The sequence below is a fragment of the Ambystoma mexicanum genome, chromosome 12 (genome assembly GCF_040938575.1).
Source record: "Ambystoma mexicanum isolate Mex_15411 chromosome 12, UKY_AmexF1_1, whole genome shotgun sequence".
In the NCBI taxonomy this organism is placed as follows: Eukaryota; Metazoa; Chordata; class Amphibia; order Caudata; family Ambystomatidae; genus Ambystoma; species Ambystoma mexicanum.
Genome location: NC_090936.1, coordinates 61,208,046 through 61,231,124, shown reverse-complemented (window position 1 = coordinate 61,231,124; position 23,079 = coordinate 61,208,046).

Below are 23,079 nucleotides of genomic sequence, written 5' to 3'. Positions count from 1 at the left end.
GCCCTGGCAGGGCTCTATCCTGGCTGATTCCAGGCAAGGAAGTGCATTGACTTTTGCAAACATTGGAAGGAAACTGGATCTGATATGTCAACCAACCAATGACAGGGTTGTGGAACTGCAGACATGGAATATCCAGGATGACTTTGTAGGCCGGAGCTTTGATAAGATTGAATGATATCATTTCTGTATGGCCTTCATCAGTGCTCATATGCAATGGAACCGTCTGATGAGTTACCTTTCCAGAGACAAAGATCGAACCGTCCACCGCATTAACAGTTTCAGGTATGGTTTTGCGAATTAGCAGTATGCCTGACTTAGAGGCAAACCATTGGTCAACATAGTTAACGGTTGCTCCCGAATCTATCACTGTCATTGCCTGAAACAAACAATCTTGGTTCAAAGAAAATGTAACAGGAAGGCGGACCAGCTGAACCGGATTCTGTATCTGAGAGTCCAAAGGTGGTCCTCCCGACATAGGGACTCCATCTACTGTTGAGATTTGGCGTTTCCCGCCTTTCTCTTAGGTTTTTTGGGACATTCGGGCAGCAGATGATCAGAGGCCCCACAATACATGCAAAGATTGTGCGATCTGCGGTATTCTCTTTGAGCAGGCGTGAGTGGACCCCTAACCACACCAATCTGCATAGTTTCTGGTGCAGGAAGTGTTGAGGATGAAGCATCCGCAGAGGCTGAGGCGAATAGAGCAGGTTTCTTCTCTCCACGCCTTTCAGCTTTATGAGCATCAATCTGAAGGACTAAATCAAGCATTTCCCCGAATGCTGTGGGAACCACTGGGGCAGTGGAGAGAATGTCCTTTAGTTCGTCAGAGAGACCTTGATAGAAGACTGCAGTCTCCTTTTCTTCGGGCCAATCCGTTTCCGCTGCCAGCTGATTAAAGCGAGCCAGATAAACCAATAGAGAATTGTTCCCTTGTCGATGCTTCAACAGTTCCAAGTCGGTAGCTTGAGTAGTATAACGTGTATCAAATACTTTACTCATCATACCAAAAAAGGGCATTGCAATTGTAGAGATCATGACTATTTGATTCTAACAATGGATTTGCCCAGGCGGCAGCGTTGCCACCCAAATGTGACAAAACAAAAGCCGCCTTAGTCGTGGACATAGGGAACGAAGCAGGACGACACAAGAAGTGCAACTTCCACTGATTAATGAAGGTCCTGTATTGTTTAGGATCACCCAGGAAGCGTTCCGGAGGAGCCAGAGGAAACTGGGTGATAAGCATGATAGGATTTGATTCCTGTGCGGGAGCTAGAAAGCCGGACTCCGAAGCAGTAGCACCAGTGCCTGAGGCTGGGGTAGTTACCAAGGCCTGGATACCATCCATACGTTGACTTAATGCCTCTTGTGCATTGGTCAAGTCGGTTCGTAGATCCGTGACCATTTGCACGATCTGATTCAACACATCACTGGTCTCCGTGGACATTATTAGGCTGCTAATTCTGTTACTCACCGCTCTGTATATAAGTCAGGAAGATAGCTAGATGGCCTTGGAGACGATATGTACACAGGAACCGATATTCAGGCTTCAATTCCAGCTCCCCTGAGTACAAGACTCAGGCTTCCTCAAGAAAGGGGCTCTTCTTTACAACGTACCTCTCTGCTGTTTCTATTGGAACAGGCAGAGGAGTCAGTTGAATAAAAGAGCGGGGAGAACACACACCGCCAATACCAAAGCTGCAAAGGAATACAAAGATATTAGATAGTGCTGAGAAAACAAGTAAGCAATCAAGCACAGTATGGGACAGGAAATACCTAGGCAGGGATTGGAGTGGAACTTTCCCCGGAATGGACCTACAAGTAAAGAAGTAAACCCAAATGAGTGAATTAATCTAATGGATTCTTCCTATAGAGAGTTTTAGCCAAAACTACAGACCTGAATTGTGGGACTGTCAAGGGTTAACGATTTCCAGGATTGGAGAAAACCACAGGAAAAAATAATAAACAGGGAAGTTAGTACAGGGAAGTAAACCCGGGCGGCACGAGGGTCGCGCCAGAGCCGGGTTGGTGCAGGATCATGAGAGCGTCAATATGCTCTTTGAAAATAAGTTTGTTGAGTGTTGTAGTTCAATGAATGTCCCAAATCCAGTAGAGAGCAGTAGGTAATTAAGGTACAATAGTCAAAGATGGCGCTGGCAGAAATAGAAGAAAATAAACGCAGTTGGTTACCTGAAACACACGCTTCCCAAACGAGGGTTGGAGCAACTGAAGTGTTCTGAGTAACCGCTGACGAATGGGTTGCAAAGACAACAGGAGCAGGGAAGGACAATCCAAGTAAAGTTCCATGCCAAATACCTGAAGATCACGACAATGATAAGGGCGTAGAGAGGGCAGTCCAGGGGCAGTCCGGGTCGATACTGTAGCGGTCTAAGAAGTGCCAATGGAATAGGAGACGTAACAATCCAAAAGTTCCGGCGAGGGTCGGAACCAGGAGATCAAGTTGGGATTTCGTGACAAGATTTCACGAAGGAAAACTGACGTAACCGCAAATAGTAAGAAACACTAATTAGCAGCAACAAGCCCTCTGGAAGACGGCAGTTTTGAACCCGTAAGGGGGGCGTACCTTGTAGTACGTCCTTCACGTACGAGACATGTCAGCTGACACGGGTTCCGCCGTAGCTTGTACAGACGCCATGGCAACCTGCATCTGCTCCACAAAGGAGCCTGTGAATGGGACGTACACCGCAGGGAAGTTTTTCTCTGCCGAAGTGTAACAGACTGTGGGGGCATTATAAGCTCAATTAGTATTATTTGTTGAGAATTGCTAATCATGTCCTTGTTTTTATTATTCATGTACAAGTGTGAGGGACAGATATCCTTTGTTTGAGTGTTTCCTTTAGTTTCATTTAGGCAGGGAAATCCTCGTCGGGGTAGGGATAGTGAGGCGTTCATTAAACCTTATCTTCGATTTAAATGGCTTTTGTTGAGAAATCATCACAAAGTTGTCCGGCTCACATTTCTGACTCCTCACAGTTGACATTTACCAATGCATCAGGCCTTATTTTTGATCTCACTTCATATTTTGCCTTTTCTCCTGGCAAGAAGAACTATCAAAACTGGGTTGCACTAGTGCACATGGGGAGTGGAAAAGCTCTGGTTTTCCAGGGCTGGCCTGAGAGGCGGCACAGTGCCTTTCCCCTGCCATGTGGAAGGGAACAAGATGGGGTGACTCTGGGATTCCCCCCATAACTTCCCCAGCCCAACATTCACTGTCTTGGGACGGTTCTATGTGTTAATATCCCTGCAAAAATATCGCCATACAAAAATATTGGCATATTTGTGCAGCGATATTAAGGCATGGAACCTGCAGGGGACACCCTCGCAACCCCTCTATTATTTTAAAAGGAGTGGGGGGCAACCCTGCTCCTAAAAAACCCTAATATTATCCCCACTAAACATATTGCCTATGGCCGTTGCCGGCGACTATATATATGCAGCAATATTTTTGGTTGGGATAATATTACCTGAGACCCTTGGGATGGCACCTTGTCCCCCTGAGTCCTCAACTTGTTATTCCTAGAACCAAGCAGGGGACTTTGTCATAGAACATATAAATGCAATGTGTTACCTCAGTTTTGGTCATACCTTCCAGCCAATGCATCCCCAATCAATCAATCAATCAATTTAGATGTATTTTGTTGGAAAAGCACCATAAAATCATACATAAAGAAAATACAGTACATCATCGCCTATACAATTAAAATCATAAATATAAATATACAGTAAAAAATATTTAACTGTACCATTTCATGTGTATTACACCAACCCAATGTCATAACTGAGTTAACAACTAGAATACCAGTCTCCTATATCATGGACTTGTAATATTAAAAGTAACAGTTTGGTAGCTTTCAAATAACGATATCTATAAAATCGTACATGTTCCTAAGCATCATGCAATTTTCTCGAATTGGCGCGATGTACGTTATCTGCTAAAATGTTAATCTTATGCTACGTTCTTTTACAAATTATACGTGAAGTAGTCTCCTCCTTGATTTCCAAGCTTTTTTATGTATTGTGAGGTACCCCACAGAGTCAGAACAGCATTGGGGGAATACCATAATAATACAGCTTGATTTACTGTCCTTATATTGAATTTCAGAAATGTTGCTTTGAGATACTTGGTTCTCTAAAAGGTATATGCCTCACAGGACAGCATACATTTCTCAGTATTTGCCTCTAAATTGACGCAAAATTTAGATTCCTTGCAGGCACCTGTTTTACACTTGTAAGAAAAGCTGTCTAATGGTAATATACCTGAACTAAATTTTAAGAACAATAACACTGTCTTGCTGTCCTCTATCAGCGAGTGATAAGGCTCTCGGACCAAAATAGTCTTATCTAAATAACTGTGGATTATGCCTGTGTGGGGGATCACAGTAAGCTTACATGACACTTGCCATTCGTCGTAGGTCTTTATCAGGGTCTCCTTGGTCGGAAGATTGTGTAACTGATTTGTAATACCAGCATTGCACAGATGATCGAGACCCAGTTCTCTTGAAGTCTTCTTGATGTAATTGCGCCGGTTCGCGTACGGTACGCATTGTCAGCGGGGACCTGTGTAATATATTGTTGGGTAAATTCTGCTTCTTTAATCTGCCTAGATCTGCCATGAACCCCCTTTTTTAGACAATGACCATAGCTCTAATGTCGCGGTTAGACCTAAATCTCACCGTGCTGCCTCTGTTTTACAGTGATGACATTTTGCAGCACAATATACAGCCTAGTTTGTCGCGGGCGCCAATACCCAAGATCGCTTCTCTCCAGGTCTCTTTTATTATACTCTGGGGCCTCTGATATGATTAATCCGCCTAATATTGCAGTAGGAGGAGGTGCTGAAGCTGGCACATGCTGGCCATCAAGGGACCAGTAAGGCGATTGCACGCCTGGACGAGAAAGAGTGGTTCCCTGAGTTGGGGCGGAGGGTGGAGGGCGCAGTCACCAAGTGCACATGGTGTCAAGCGGCGAGACCGCTGGCCACCAAAGGACCCCCCATTGCATCGCCGGAGTAAGCCGGCACCCTGTGGAAAGCACTCAGCCTGGATTTTGGCATTGTCCTCCAATCACAGCACTTCCTGGTGGTGCTGAATGAGTTCTCGCGGTTCCCGATGGTGTGGTTTGTGAACTCCACAGCAGCCAGGCGGTCATCCTGGTAATAAAGGACATATCTGCAGCTTTTGGGTTCCCCAAATCGTTGCTGTCGGATAATGGGTCCCCCTTCCAAAGTGAGGATTTGTCCAGGTTCTTGACGTCCTATGGAGTGGAACACTGTCAAATCACACTGTGCTGGCCGGAAACTAATGGGGATGTCAAGAGGCTTTTGTGGATCCTGAACAAGGCTTTCCGCATTGCCCTAGAAGAAGGGCAGCCCGAGAACCTGCTCGCACAGACTTTCTGCTGGCAAATCGCACCACACCCCACTCCACAACAGGAGTATCGCCAGTCGAACCACTCCTTGGCAGGGAGGTAAAGTCAACCATTCGGGAACACGAGTCCCGACAGCCAGCGGTGGTGGATCCTACAGCACTTCAGGTGAGACACGAGCATTCCAATGCCACGGAGTCCGCTCTATGATGGCTGGTGGCCCAACCAGTGGAGATCGGAGGTCGAGTGCTAGCCAGAATGAGAAAATCCACGCACAAGCTGTGTCTGCCCCACAATCCCGTTCCATGGACACTGACTGCTCATCAGGGGACGATAGTCACCGCGATCCGAGGGAGGGAATCGCTTACACGTTACAGCAGCTGGTTCTGTCGCCTCTGGGAAAATCTGAGTGGTGAATATGTGACAGACGGCAGTCACGACGATCCCCAGGGCGAGGACGAGATTAAATGCCTTACAGTAGAGGAAACTGCTGCCGGAGAAAACAGCCCAGGGTCCCAGGCAAACCTGACCCAACACCAGGCCCGGCAAGGTACCCTCTGCGATCCGATCGCCAGCCCCCCGAGAGACTGAGAGACAATGTGCTGGTGTGAGCATCTGGAACCCGCAAGCATCAGTGATGACGTTATTATGTCCTCATGTTGTTGTTATTGTTGTTTGTGTTATGAGGGAGGTTGGAGAGGATGTTACGGTGCGGTCCGCCACCATCGCCCACATCGCCCCCATCGCTCCCATGTCATCTGACGGCCGAATCATCAAGTTAATAAAGCGGGAAGTCTTCCCGCCCGTGGGGACAGCTCCTCCCTACAACACTGAAGACAACTCATGTCTTCATTGTATGGCTCTGGTGCCCCGGCCCGCCATACAACACTGCGAAGGGTTGACAAGACCTACTTGAGCAAAACATCTCCATGTGATCATTTCTAATTGCTTCTCAATTTATTCTTTTAAAATCATTTTGTTTTTTTTGCATTTAATGCATTTCTTTGGCAATCATTTCCTCCGAATAATTACATTTTGATTTGGTTTCATCTTTCATTTTTTAAAATTTCTGTCCATTCCTGAAACTATTTATTTTTTTATTTTTGGGGGACCATTTGACAATGCACCTTTTTTATTTCGTGAAGGACACCCACACGCCACCCGCAGTCCCTCACTCTTCCCCTCAGTGTTTCAAAATCCTCTGTCAAGGAAAGCAAGATGTTTTAGAGAGAAAATGTTTTATGAAACAAAGATTATTTTTCAAGCTAATTCTTTCCCTGCGAGCCATTGTTAGGAAGTCAGTTCCACATATTGTCAGGGCAACAACTGCTCTGCGCAGTGTGCAGTGTTCTCTGACTGTGTTGCACAGGAGAACCTGAACCAGTGATTGAGTTCCACTTAATGGCAGTGGAAACAGCCTGGCACGCCAACCGCACAAGGCCTGCAGAATCCGAGTGTCACGTGAGGCGTTGCGACAGGCGCTTGTCTGAAGTGGCCATGCGGAAATGGCTGTGTTTACAGGTAAACCCCCCGGGCCGTCCCTCTAGACAATGCAGCGAGGCAGTGACGGATTGCAGCTGTCTGCAGCAGCTGAACAATGGCTGGTGGTACACCCAGCAAGGGCCTTGTGCGCTCAATTTGATGTGTGTGATAACACAACAATCCATTCCTGGCCACATTGCGCCATTAATCTGCGAGAGGTCCGCACACCACGCTACACATCCGAGTATGCTGTCTACACTGCCTGCTGCCAATGGAGCCCCTTAATGCGCGTTGCCACAACAAGAGATTATGCCTGAACTCAATACTAGCATTCGCCTTCATCGATATAATAAGTGTTAATTAATGTAGAACGAGCAATTTGAACTTCGTTTCACATGTTAATTTGCCATATTTCACATTATTGATGCCAAGCACTTAAATGCAAAACAAATGTCTGCCAGTTTAATGGTTAATTATGCAATTGCGCACCTGCTCGCAGAATCTAGGAAAAAAACAACTAAATGGACCATGTGCCTTTTGCAGTGTGCATGCACTTTTCAAATATCAAAGATGTATTTATATCCGCGTGCAAGAGCACACTTGCAAACATTCTGTGACCAAAAAGATGTAGGATTTTTCAAGTTTCAAAAATAATACTTCGCATAACAATGACATCACAGGAAATTACAAAAGAAAAATTGTTGGCACCACTGGAGCCTTCTAAAATGCACAACCCATCAAACAGCACAACATGGAAAGATTCTCAAATGTTTAAAATATATAATTGTGAATGGTAGGTTGGCACCAAATTCAATGACCTAACTTCACAGAAGGTAATCACACAGAGCTGGTAGGCAATGTTTGTCACTGCTCTGTGGCAGCAGCCTGCCCAGGCAGTACATATTTATTCCTGCAGAACAGTATGAACACCGAGCAACATGGAGACTGATACCCTCCTCAGTGTAATATGCAGATGCTGTGTGATGGTGGCACGCTCTGCCACTTGCCTTCACTGGCGGGTCACCTAAGGTCTGTCCCGGCCAGAGTGCAGGGCAGAGTCATGTAGCTGTCGGGTCAGCCGGGCCCAACGCATAGACAGATTAATTTCCTTAAGTCACATACATTACCTGCCCCTGTAAAAAGCAGTAGGATCGGTCGCCCAAATCTGTAGGCGGTAGGACTGCTTAAAAATGTCTTTCGCCAAAAGGACGGTATAAGCCTTTCCTCTTTGGGACGCAGTTCAGGTGAACTGACAAGAAAGAACAACAGGTGTGATTCTTTCTTTAAAATTACGTTGACACTAATACGCCTGCAAATAACACTGTACTGGTTCTGAAAAGCTTTTAAAGTTCAGTTTCTCAAGTTCTCAATTCAGTATTTCAATTTCACATTCCAGCAACCCTGTCCGCAGCAAAACACATGCATCCAATATTCATTAGCCGAAACACGTGTCATCACTAAGGGCAAAGCATTCAAACTCAAGTTTATGGTTTATAAAAAAAAACTGGCGCATTTCTTGATTTCTGAGTGCGTACGAATACCTTACTATTTCTAAGGTGGTTCTATAGACTACTTACCACCTAACTCAGATAAGTCGCGACAGACCGGCAACATAAAAATACTCTTAAAAAAAGAAAACTTCGAATGACTAAAAGTGTCGCCTGACAGAGTAGTCTCTCAAAGGAGTCTAATCCCGTATATGCAATATTGCATGTGGTCTGTAGACAGGGGCAGCTTCAGTTCAGGCACCTTTCTCCCGTTCTCCCAGGGCCCCAGGTGGCTGCCGCAATGCGATTCACTTACCTGCACATCACTGATGGAATAAGGGCGGACCACCCAGAAAAAGACCACCACATACTCGCACTTATCCATGACCTGTTCAATGGCAACTGTATATTGACATGGTTTATAGTGAATATGTCGAATGACAATTTTTCGAATGCCATAATGTCGAGAAAAAAAATGCTGAAAAAAATGTTTTTGTTTATTTGTTTATTTTTTTTTAATGGGGGTGTTCTCCCCAAACCCCCATTTTTTTTAAATTTACAATTTGTTTACTAGCTAAACCAAAAAAACATAGACATTAAAAAAAACACATTCGACATTTTTTTTTCGTCATTATTTTTTTCGACATTGCATTCGAAAAAATGTTTTTGACATTTTAACTGGATACCTATTGACATGCCACACGCTATTTATTTAATTGGTTATTAAATAAATCGAACCTGTGTTGCTCCGTGTCGTTTTGCTTCCAAGGCGAGCGCATTGCCCTTGAGCTATCCTCCTGTGAGACTTGCCAATGCAGCAAAACTGTGACAGGCACAGCACATGCAGTAATACCAATCATGGAGCACACGTGGGATGCCATGAAGAGGCAGGAACATTATGACTCGGCTAAATGGTGAGGAAAATGAAATCCCTCGCTGATGGCCATCGTCCTCTGCAGTTAGCACCCTCATATGTTATCACTCGCCTCGTCCAGGCCTTGCCGGTCATTAGAAGGAAGGCACGCACCCGTTATTAAGCAGCTGCCCTCTAATACAATAAGGGGATAATCGTGCTAGCTCTTCTGCTGTGCACAATTCGATTAAAGCTGGCCGTTAGGCCGCACATATTGTTTTGAAATGATTACACTGCAGTATTAATAGCCGGGTCTGCGTTATTAGGCGTAGTGTACAACTCTGCACATTAAGCGAGAGACCATGTGACCCAGGAGGGAAGTGGGAGAGTAAGGTTCTAAAAGAGAAAGGGAGAGGGAGAATAGGTGAGGGGGAGCGAGAGGAGAATAAGAGACAGAACGGCAGAGGTGGAGAAACAGGAGAAAGAGAGGGGGTGCATGAGGAAATATGAGGGGGAGAAGGAGAGATCGAGGAGAATTAGACCCAATGGGAGAGGTGGGGAAACGAGAGAGGGTGAGAGAAAATATACAGGAGCTAGATATTGAGGGAGAGTGAGAACGTTGGAGAGAAGATGAGAGAGGAGAATGGGGGACAGCATTATATATATATATTTAAATATATGTAGAGAGAGAACATGGGAGAGAGCGAGAGAGGGTGCCACAGAATGAGAGAGGCAGAGAATGAGAAAATGTGAGAGACAGGAGAATGAGGGACAAAGAGGGGAGTGAGAATAGAGAGAAAATATAAGCGGGAAAGAGTGCGAGGCAGATGAAATGAGAGAATGGCGATTTGAGTTAGTGAGAGAAGGAAAATGAAGTAGCGAGAGAGAGGCAATGTTGGCGAGTAAAGTGATGCGCGTGGGGCAGAGTGGCGCAGGGGGCGCATTTTAAGAACATTGTATTCTCTCTGCGACTGATGGGTGGATCCATGAGATGACATGTTGCATTAGACGACTGCATGGAGGAGGCGGGGGTCTCGTGACTTATAATGTGTGCTGGTGGTGCTTGCAATGAGTTCCTGTGTAGTGCAGTGCAGGATGAAAGGGTATGCCTTGGGCCCAGGGCTTTAAGTGGGCTAAGAAAGCGAGGGGGGCTCATTTGGGGGCGTGGCTTGCGTGATGGGCGTGGCCTAACAAAAGTACACATAGTAAGGTACGCAAATATATAAATGCATGTAGGCATTTATATATTTGTGTGCATACCTTACGGTTTGCATATTTTTCAAACCATCTTTTTTAAACATTTCTATGTTTATAAAAGATGGCTTGAAAAGTACACAATTCAATCCATCTTTTATAAAACTTTGACGACGGACAAAGCCCGAGCCGTCTTTGTCCATCCGTCGGCAAAGCTTTATAAAAGATGGCTTGAATTGTGTACTTTTCAAGCCATCTTTTATAAACCTTGAAACATGTCACACAGTCCCCAGGATCGCTGAGAGTTATATACGCCTCGGTGACCTGGGGAGGGCGTGGGGTAACAAAGGACAGTAACTTCCTCTGATGACCCCTCAGGCGAGGGATCACCAGAGGAGGTTTCTGTGACTGACAGAAGTGCCAGCCTGCCACAGCGATGGTGTGGCTGGCTGGCACTTATGTCAGCTCGCCTGAGTTAATGGCAGGCGCATCTCCCGTCACGGCTGCAGCGGGATAATGTGTCCCGCCAATGTTGTGGACCAGCTCAGCCCCATTTTTTCGAGACTGCCAGGGCCCGGCCCTGGCTGGCCTCTGCCCACTTAAAGCACTGCTTGGGCCCTAAAGGGTTAGCCATGATAAGTGCAGGCATCACTGGTTGGCCTCGGCCCTGCTTCTCCTTGCTAGCTCCCTGGGTCTAGACCTTGCCGTGGTGCTCAGCCAAGTCCACGTCCACAGTAGCCCCTGTCCTTTGCTTTGCCCCTCGCCTTGTGCCTATGCACAACTTCACTTGGTCGGAATTGTGTCCCTCTTTTACTTTCTCATATTATCTCTTTGGAGATAAGGCATGCTTTTCCCTTTCTTGACCTCTCTTGCAGAATTATGATTAAACGTCATCATCACTGTCAAATGTTTCATTTCAGTTCCCCAAGTGTTCCCTTTTTCACAATCCGGAATTAAATTGTTTGCTCTTCCTATTCTAATAATCTCAAAACCATTCTACCTCCTAGTTCTCTCTTTTCCCATTACAATTCACCCTCTCCTTTCATTACACACATTAGGAGTTACATATCATAGCAGATTTTGGGGTCATTAGAAGTCTAGAAATAGAGTGCCGGGAATACCATTTACCGGCACTATTTCCGGACTGGAGCATTCAAAGTCGATTTGCTGATAACACTGCTGCCGACAACACTGCATACTGTGCAACCGATGCCAGACATGTGCCGGAAACACTGGCATAACGGAAATACAGTGACATTACGAGCATGGATTTGCTGGTAACACCGGCATAAAAATGCTGGCATTTTTGTTTGTTTTTTATTGTGTATTTGTAATGCGCCTATACACGATGTGTACTACCAACAAATCTGTGCCGGAAACATCGCCACCGCAGAGCAGCTGGAAAATGCACCCAGATGGGGAAGAAAAGGCCACAGGTGCACCCAATCCACCTAGGTGCACCCAATACTCACAGAAACCGCACAAAAGGGCAACACCCACACCAGAAACACTTCCCAACACAACCATGCGGGCCCTCATTGTTGTGGCAATGGACATGGAGGTGCTGCACGCCGGAGTGCAGCTGTATGAGCCGGAACTGCATCAGTGGCAATAGGAGGACAGGGAGTGGCGGAAGAAGGAGGATAATAATGAGGATGAATGTCATGCAAGTGGCGATGCAGAGGTGTGTTGTCATTCCCCACACTGGCCAACACCCTAGGCCCTGACAGATGGCCAGATACACACCTTGTACCACCTAAACAGGGAGACAGTACTGGAACTGTGTGGACCTCCTCTCGGATGATATTGGGAGCATTATTGGCATTCAGACAGCCATATCATCCCTCCCTGTTGAAGCTGTGACAGTTCTGCACATCCTCGCCACAGGCACGTTCCAGCACTCTGTGAGCCAGCTGTCTGGCATATTGGAGCCTGTTTCTTCAGAGTGCTGGTGCAGGTACTGGATGCTCTCCTGCACCATGTGGGCCAGCACATTGCCCTGCCAACCACCCAGTCACAGGGAAACACCACCAAGGCCTGCTTACATGCCATTTTGGGCATGCCTGATGTATTGGCAGTATTGTACACACCTGACTTGCATTACACTTCTCCACACTGATAAAATGCGGAGCACAAGAGCACACTTTGAAAGATGCAAAGCACACAAGGAAACAGCAGATCCAAGATGGCAGTTTAACAAGAGGAGAAAGACCCCGAAACAGAAGGGGATCGCAAGGATGGAAGTTTCCTTGACCTTTTCAACAAGGAACCATTTCTTGCACGAAGCCTCGAGAGTAGAGGTGTAAGACCAGGAAACCAGGATGAGGAAACCTGTATTGTATGTTGGAGGTACCTGGGCCATCCCACATCGATACTCAAGGCAGGGAGAATTGCCAGCTGCCGTGGTACTGTCCTTGGCTTCAACAACAAAGCAGCGTCAGTTAAATCAACACAGCTGGTGAGCTGGGGTGACCGATACAAGACCGGTCTGTGTTGAAGTCAAGGTTGCAAGCAGCAACATTGTATGAAATGCGTGTAATAACCAACGCGAGTAAAGTTGAACTGCAGATAAACGATTGAACTTTGAAACCAAGATACAATACTTTTAAAAGAGTGGTTCGGCACCGCGTGGGTGCTCAATCGAAAGTCTCTGTAAGGTATCCAGCTGAGAGTTGACAAAAGTGAAAGAGTGGCAAAGGATTGTGAATCGAAGTGGTCCTGTGACGGGTCAAGCAGAATCCTGCACACAATCAAAAGTCTTCGATGCTGATAAAGGAAAGAAAAGTTTATAACAAAGTAGATAAAGTTGATCAGGGCCCAAAGGAGGGAGACTGAATTGTGAACATTGTGAAATAAAGGGGGTCTGAGCCCAAAGGAGGGGGATCCATGGTGCCAGCCCGGACAAGGGAGACCAAACTGCGAATATTGTGAGAATTTGTACATGAGAAATCCTGCGGGAAAAGGAAATTTGATGTTTGTTGTGTAACATCAGGCCCTGTGAAAAATAGACTTTGAATGGCAAAGAGACTTTAGCACAGAAGGCCATGATGTTGCACCGCACCCTTGTGCTAGAGAAGCCAAAGACTGTGCTAAGGTTGAATGTGCTGCCTTGTCCAATGCTGAAAATGTGGGGAAGGGAGGCCAACAGCTTGAATATCCTGACATATTTCTTGAACACTTTTCTTTTGCATAACATTGTTTCCCACACAATTTATATTTAGAGGTAAGGATTGGCAATAGGTTTATTAGTATAGGCCCTTTCATTTTGACAAGACAACCCTAGGACTGCTGGTCGTAGCATGCTGCAACCTTTAGATTTAGGATTGGATAGGTGTTTATCAAACCCAATTGAAGTTCAATAAACACCCTTGAACTGTGGTCACTTGCGCCTGCCTTACTGTCTATACCATGCCATCCTTACCATTCTCAGTCCTTCACATAAGAATAAGAGGTGTGCAACAGATTCCTCAGATTTGCCACACATTGGGCATATTCCTGTCTTGGCCTCATCCCAAGACTCCAGAAAAGAGGCAACCTTCAGCGTGCCCAGTCTGAGCTCCAGATATAAGGTTTTTGCAAATAAATAACCCATGCTGAGGCGTAGCCTTGAGCATGAGTCCCCATCTTCCTCCTAGTCTACAACAATCCCAACCACTTCATTAGTGCTGGGGTGGCTCTGTCGATTTTGCAAGGATTTCCCCCCCAACTGATCAAATTAATATCTACTAGACTGCTCTTCACGTGGGCCACTCACGAAAGGCTCTTGCCCCCTTCAAGTGACAAAACATGCTGCAAAGCCTCCCTGTATTTTGCAAGAGCAGGTGTTCCCCACTGGCTAGTCCAATAAATGACCCATCTTGACTTCACCTCATCCCCCATTGTAATACACTTTGTTTGGGGCACATTTGTTTGTGTTATGGCACAGCCATCTTGTTCCACTGCATTGCAAAACAAGAATTTGCTTTTTGTGGTAATACTTTGAGATATGCCTTTTATCGGTAGATGCAGCAAAAACGTTGGGCCTGTGCCAAAATGTATTTTTATAAAGCGGTACAGGCGGTATTATAGAAACTTTGCACTGGTGCAAGTGCAATTGGCACTAGGCCAAACATTGCCCTATCGCAAAAAAATATACTTTCAGTTTATTTTTGCTTGAGCCGAATTGTAGTCCTTTGTCCTGGTGCAAAGATGCATTGAAAGAGTATGTTTTTATCACTAGTCCCCATTACACTCGTATCAGTGCATTTTACAAAATCTTTGCACCAATGCAATTGCAATTAGCACTAGGGCAAAAGATGCTCTAGTGCATAAAACATTTTTTCAGTGCATTTTTGCACCAGGGCAAATCCTTGGCCCTCGTACAAAACATGCATTGAAGGTATCAGTTTTTAGTACTACAGCAATTTTTGGAAATGTGGCATACTAACACTGAATCGAATGTTTGATATAAGTCATTGGCTCTCATTACATGTTTCCCGGTATCCCGCCGATAATTCCGGCGGTATACCGGGAAACTGCCCCTACCGTCTCTGCCGTCTGATATCCCGGTATTACCGGGATATTACGGGCAGCAGAGACTATGGTAAGGTCCCATTCCATGGAGTCCCATGGGATAGGATTGCCAGAATGACCGGCACTGGTAGTACAAATGCCAGCGATTCTGGCATTTCTTTGCAGGTAGGCCAGGCCTGCCGGTGGGTCAGCACCCCCACCGGCCAACTCGGGTTTTCCCGGTCCAGGAAAAATTCGGATGCCGTTTTACGGGCAATTTTTCCAGCATTTTTACCGGACTGGGGACCTCGTAATGAGGCCCATTGACTTTTGAAATGAGTAGGTAACTGAATTTCTTACACAAGGCATGTGCTGCTAAAAGAGAGCAAAATGCAAGTCAAGTATTGCACATGCTGGCTTCAGCACACATAGGAGACACACTGTGTTCATTATTCATGACCTTTCCAAGAGTACCACTCGCAGAGTTGCTGCGGATGTTCTAATAGTCAAGGCGAGATTGTATCTAGAAATTGCAAGAGTGCTCAAGGGTAATTAAACATCAATTCAATATCTCACTAATGGCGCTATGAAGCAATTCCAACCTAACGACCCATACCCACGAACAGAGCCCTGAAGAAAGGTTGTGTGAAAATGTGAAAGATAAATGCAAAAATGGCAGAAACAGAAAAGCACTCACATGCAAACGGGTAAGAGCGTTTCACTCTGCGCACTCGTTTGTTACTTAGTGAATACTGCAGAAGTGGCAGGCACGGAAAGACTTTGTAGGCAGAGGGTGTAGGACATAAGCACCAGGGACCTCCTTACAGAAACTTTGAACTGATGTAAATTAATTTTTGCACAGTTCAAAAATTGCCATAGTGCAAAAACATATGCTTTGAAGATATTTTTGCGTCTGGGCAATGTTGCCCTAGTGCTAATGATGCAGAGCAGGCAGTGCCCTGGTCTACAAGTGCATTAAAAACAGGGGGTATATTTGCCCTACAGCTAATACTTGAGAGCAGACTTGAAATCCGCCACTGCAAAAGGAAAGGATCAGAAAACAAGCCTTCTCTTCCTACACTCCAAGCCTATGGAACCTCCTCCCCGTTGGCAGCAGACTTGCGCCCAGGCTCCTACAATTCAGAAAATACCTCAAGACCCACCTCTTCAAGGAGTCTCTTCTCCTCAACAGCTAGGCCATCATATCGCCCCTCGCACCACCTCACTCACTAGATACTGCTCGCCCCTCTCCTCCCCACCACCCGGTACAGCTGTACCCCTCCTCTGTGCCCTTCAGTATCCTACCCCTCGATGTATATCTGTTCTGTTGTTACCTCTTAAAAGCGCTCTGTTATGTATCTGTACTGTTGTTTACCTCGGTAAAGCACTCCGTTATGTATCTGTATTATTGTATATCTCTGTAAATCACTCTGTTATGTATCTGTACTGTTGTATACCTCTGTGAAGCTCTCTGCTATGCATTTGTATTGGTGTATCCCTCTGTAAAGCACTCTGTTATGTATCTTTATTGTTGTAGGGAAAACTCAATGAGCCAACTGAAGGTGTGTCCTCTTGTTTGTTTAGGGGCTCGTAGGGAGAGGACTAAGTAACATAAGAGACAAAGGGGTTAGCCCAACGAGCCACCTAACGGAGTGAGCACTGGAGGCTGGGGAGCTGGGTCAGAGCCCAAGTCAATTTAAACGCACATCTTTTTTAACACATGTAAAAAGATGACGAGGTCGGATTTACAAACAAATATCACAGTTTATTTTATAACACATCATAAAACATAATTATTTTGACCCGATGGTCACAATTAAACATAAAAACATAAAACATAGTTGTTTAACACAAATTTTAAACAACAAAAGCTGGTTGCGTAACAATAGTTGCCTTTGAATTCTGCTAGTGTATCACAAAATACACTACAGCTAAAGTGGTGTTAGTAGTTAATGGGTGGCTTCAATCAGTGCAATTCATATCTGAGTTTGAGAGAATCCCCATATTGACTGTGTCGAGAGAGGTTAGTGTGTTTCCAGCCTTATTGTTGACTACACATATGGGTCTTTTGCAGTTGTTCATAAGATGTTATATCCTTAGGACACATTGAGCAAAGGGTGTTCGGGTATGCGATGTAGTGTTAACAGACACTATTGCAATGTAATCACAGCATATCTGCAATAGAAAGCATATTTTTACCGTCCAGGCATTGTGGTTCACACCTGTTATTGGGACAAGACGTGCCACCCGCCTCACAAGCAATATCAGTGCAGAACACATTTACTTATTAGGTGTGTAATTACTACCACACTTGAGTTCATGGTTATGATTCCACATTTCTATTGCGTTATTGTATGTTGTTTTTATGTTTAATTGTGACCATCGGCTCAAAATAATTATGTTTTATGATGTGTTATAAAATAAACTGTGATATATTTTTGTAAATCCGACCTCGTCATCTTTTTACATGTATTAAAAAAGATGTGCTTTTAAATCGACTTGGGCTCCAACTCAGCTCCCAAAGCCTGCAGTGCTCACTCCATTATGTAGCTCGTTGGGCTAACCTCTTTGTCTGTACTGTTGTATACCTCTGTGGAGCTCTCTGTTATGCATTTGTACTGTTGTACACCTCTGTGAAACGCTCCGTTATGCATCTGTATTGGTACATTGAGTCCCCTTAAATTGAGTTAAATTAAGAAAGCGTATTTCAGCACTTAGAAGCAGGAGCAATCTGTGATGAAGCACTAGATCAGTGTGCTGGTTTTGGTACTTTATAAGCCACTGGGAACAGCTCTCAAAGAACCACGAAGATGGACAGCAGCTCTGCTACAGTGTTGGAAATATTCTCTGCTATTCAGCGAGCCCGACGAGCATTGCTACACCCTTACCCAGTGCATAATGTGTGGGGGTGTTTGTCAGAGCTCAGCCCTGGCACTTATTTTTGAGCCCTGGCACTTGTTGTCTCAGACTGAGTTTAACTATGAAGTGGTGATAGTCAGTGCATCAATAACCACAATGAGCAGGTGCGAGCTGTAGTGTAACCCCGAATATGTCGACAATGTGGGGAGCAACTTTAGGTGGTGGCAGCAGTCGTGCCCACCCGCAGTGTTTCACGAGTACTAGAACATAGTTGGGCCCTGGCACTTATTTTTTTGACAATTTAGCACTTCTCTTACCTTTAAGTCAGTTCTCTAGCACTGAAAGATAAATCTCCCTACTCAAGTTTCCAGCCAATTCCATAAGCAATAAGTGTTGCATGGATTTTGGCTCTACTGAGGGTGAGTGTATCATTTCCTAGAACATTGAGGTTATGTTTGACCGCTTTGATATAAACCTTTATTACATAGTAAATTCATAAATCCATCCCAATCCCACCCGGACTAGCAAATAGCCAAATCACTCTTCCTCTTCGATTTTTTGTGTTCCCCACTTTCGCCTTACACAGTATTCTCCGCGCTCTGTCACTCCTGATAGCTGGCTGGACCATCCTGGATGTTTCCATCTGGTGTCTGGTAGGTACGCTGGAGCAACACTCTAGCCCACCATGCAGCCACCTACTCATTTTAAGAGTCTTTAAAAATACTGGAACACGCCCCCACATACGTGTGCTCATCGTCCACGGGCATGCAACTGTTGCAACCTACACCCCTATCTTCCATGCCTTCTCTTACCTTTACAAGTCGTTCATGTTTGTGTAACTTTGCTCCCCTTTCACCCCACCTCTCCTCTAATGCTCTTTTCCTATTTCTGTAAAGACTATGGGCCTCATTACGACCCTACCGATTCGGTAAAAAGGTGCCGTTAGTTACACATATCAGCACTTTACCGGACCGGCCAAGTGCAAGTGTATTGATGGGGGGTAACTTGACTTACCTCCAGCCAACAGCTAAAACAACAAACAGGGGCTGAAAAAATGGCAAACCCCCCCATAGAGTCCTATCCGCAATACCTATCAGACTCCATGGAATGGGGATTTAACGGTAGTTCTGCAGTCCATAAAATCCCGGTATTGCCGGGATATCAGGTGGCAGAAACAGTAGGTGCGTTTGCCGGTATCCTGGTGGGTTTTCTACCAGGATACTGGCAGACCTGGAATGAGGCCCTAGGTCTGGTGGGGCACAGTATGCCTCTTTCTGGACAAGCCTCATCACTGTTAAACCAGTAAGGTGGTGAATGGTGCAGCACACAACACTCTTAGCATACCACAACAAAACATATGAAAACACAAATAAAATGGTACAAATAGTAATAAAAATGAATTATTATTTTTGTATTATCAACTATTCACTAAATCTTCCTACACACACGTTGTTTGGAATGAGTTTATAGTCATTCTCAGTGGTGCAGTTAACATCTCTTATGAAGCGTATCTTCAAACCTCAGGCTTAATGCAGCTCATCATAATATCAATACATCTATTATAAAAGTTTTGACACAAGAATCATTCAGAAAGCACTCACTGCAGTGGAATGCAGACACAGGGGTTCAATTATTAAGGCGCACTGTATATCAGTGCACTGCCTGCACTTGGCATAAGTGCTCAGCCGACTAAATTAAGGCGCCCACTATCCCTCTTGTCGCTCAAAATATCTTTTGTAAATTTCCCAAATTATAGAGGGACTATTACAGCACCATCCAGCAGTGTAACGAGATAACAATAGGGAGTATGCTTCTAAACATCAAAATGGCATTTTTAATTATTCAAAGGAAACATATTGAAGTGCACAGTTCGCGAATAAAGGAGGCATGAAAGGCAGAAACCTGCACGGTGTATGTGGTTAAATAGGCGTGCAATGGGATAATCTGCACTCCCTCATGCACAAATGCTGCAGCATCACAATCCAGGCACAGGTGTAATGTAAACTGGTCTTCTGCCATTTTGTCGGCATCATGGAACATGGCTCTGCAGAAAAAAGGGTAAATGTAAACAATTGGCCTGGGTGACCTCGGACAAACCCACAGTAAAAAACACACTGACTATTCAAAAGTGTTTCAAGCACAAAATGCCATTTTTGTGTATTCATATAGACAAATTGGTGAACATAACATACCATAAAAGCATAGTAAACCTAACACATTCATAACAGAAAACAAACACAATGTGCTAAACAGATTGGTACACTTTTCAATCATCTAGTGATTTTCAACGTACAGACCCTTGTATTTCCAAGATGTTAAAGTGGAACAATATAGAATTAAACATTAAGTATTTTCTGCCTAATTGCCATACTGGGACAAAGAGAGTTGACACAATAGTGTTTCTGCCGAATGCATGAGTAGCTCCAAGTATAATGGCCTTCATCAGGACAAGAATTGTGGTATGGTTCCTCACAGCCTATGGTATACATCTATAACAAAAATAAATGAGTAACATTGAGTGTTCTGTAACTGGGACATATATAAATTGAAGCTCTTAAAGTGGCTAAAGTCTAATGTCATGGTGCAAGCACCCAAAACCCTGAAACTGGTTGGGCCATCCTGGACTTTGGCCTCCATGGGGGCTTATCAGGCCCAAGCTAGGCTCACCTGGACTCAGTCCTGGCACCGCTGGTGCCAGGCTCATCGAGGTGTTAGCTACATGGTCCATTAACTTGGCTCTGAGAGGCTGAGCCATTCAGTTCAGGGTGTGGCCTGGAACTACTTTACCTGAGAGACGGGATACGGAGAAGAGATCTATTTTCTTGGAACTACTTGCAAAGCTATTTAAACTGCACCCAGCAATCTGAACACGCTTCGCGTTATTCTGCACTCCTGCAGCGTAATAGAAATCTTACCGTGCTCTAGTGTCGTAGCACGGAAAGTTAAGATGATGCCACCAAACAGGTGGTGTTTCCAAAACACAGCCAATGTCCGTGCATGAAACTGCTGGCAATTTATTGAGCGCCTGTGAAAAATGCAGAAGGCGAAAAAGGTGATTACTCCCAAAGTCTCTACTGTGTTATAATTTAACATCAGGGCAGTAGAGGCTGAGGTAAGGCACACACTTACCTTGCATGCACAGAGGATGTAGAGTCTAGGGGGCCGTCAATTGGACCTTCTAGATGGTTGCTGCATATTAGCAAGATGTTAGTCTGCTACAGCGGCATCGCTGCTGTCAGGGTTGTATGGCAGCTAAATTCACAGACTTGCCTGTAGAGAGAGGATAGTCCTGATTAGAAGAATCCCACATTGTCCGGGGTGATGCCCACATACAATGTATAAGTATGCAATGACTAAACCATTCCAGTGATGTGTGTCATGCCGTGGAACTATGCATCACCAGTCGTACTTTGAGTCTAGGGGGCCCTAATAAGGTGGTCATGTTCTCTCGGGGGCACATAACGTTTTATGAATTTCTGAGTAATGTAGACCACTAATGTTTACGTCAACCTGCTCAGCAAAGAATAATAATAACAGCAACTGGATTTCAGTGGAACCAGTGTGTGGTATATATGTTATATGATATGATTTGACATTTATAACGCGCCTATACACAAGGCACAACAAGGCAAGGGAAGGGGGACAGAGGGAAGACAAAGACCACGATCTTACTAGGCCAGTTGACATTGAGATCGCGCAAGTGCAATATTATATTAATTGCAAAGATGTAATAATTGCTAATTACATGAAGATGATTCCATTCAATGGCTACATTTAAGTCATAGCGAGCACTGTCCAGTTTGGAAATCCATCTCTGATAGAGATATTTTTCTTCAGAATCACCTCCTCTCATGTTGGGGCTAATCATTTGTAGCACACACCAGAAAATGTCTTTATCTGTGTGTTATAATCGCTTGTAGTGGTCCACCAGCGGTTTGTCCGTAACCAGATGTTGAATGCAGGACCTAGTCGTTTTTCCAACATAGATCAAATTACATGGACATTGGATGACCGAGACTACCATTTTACTGTTACGGTTGGCGTGTCTGTTCAAATTTCAATGGAGGTTGCCATGATGAAACGTAGGTGTGTTATCTGTAAATTGGCACCGTATGCTTTTACCACACTTATGGTGTCCTTTCACAGATGGAAAGTTCCATGACATCTCTATAGTTGGTTGTGGTCTGGTTTCTCTGTATGTGTGCACCAAATGCTCCCTCAAGTACCGGTTCTTTTTGTACGCAAAAAGTGGTTTCTTTGCAAGCGGCCCTGTGTTCCTAATGAGATACCAATGCTTATTGATGGTACTTTTCAGGAAGTTGCTGATGGGACTATGTGTGGTAACACATACTAATTGCTTTAAAGGCTCCTTTGGTTGAGTAGCTAAGCAAATGTCTCAAGGGGTATTGGCTGCTCTGTTTCGAGTTTGTTTGATTGTTCTTTTCAGGTACCCTCTTTGTAATAATCTTTGTTAAAGTCCTTCTGCATGTTTGGAAAAGGTTTTCTGATCCATGCAGTTCCTCCGAATCCAGAGGAATTGTCCATACAGCAAATTATGTTTTAATCCAATCGCATGGTAGCTGTCAAAGTGTAACAGACAGTTGCGATTGGTCGTTTTCCAGAAAAGTTCTGTTTTGAGGGTTTCACCTGCTTTGTAAATATGGAGATCCAGGAAATGAATAGCGTTATAGTCCCACGACTTAGTGAATTTGATGTTTTTGTCACGTTGGTTAAGCCATGTCAAAAAAGCCTGTAGTTGTCCTTCTGTGCCTGTCCACCCCTCTAGGTGAGTAGGAATGTTACGAAGTGCAGCAAATCCCATCATAGTGCTGATAACAGATCTCAGGGCTGACCACCAAAAAGGGAATTCATTATCTGGGGAACAACCAAGCCTATAAGTGTTTCCTGAAGATCTGATGATCAGAAAGGTCTCGAATTGCAAAAAGAGAAGGGCTGAACAGCAAATGTGGTGGTGACACTTCGGTGTGTGTTTTATCTGGACCGGAGAATCCAAGACCAATTAGCTTCCAGCATCGGGACACCAGGGAAGCCGCTGTTCTGGAGGGGAGAATATGTTGCTGGCCATACTCCTACGTCCCGTCCCCTTTCCTCCCTACTTGTGGGACATCTCTCCGTCCTGTGGGACGGGACCGGAGCACTTTGTAAAAAGCATCCACATTTCTTTAAAAAATGTGTCCCTCCTCTCTTACCTGCGCTGGGCCCGGCACCCGGCCGTAACCCCGCCCACCTTGGCTCCGCCCCACGCATCCCTCATCAGTCCTTTTCTCCGCTCATCCTTTTCAGCTGTCGGGCCCCCCCCCCTCAAGGCCG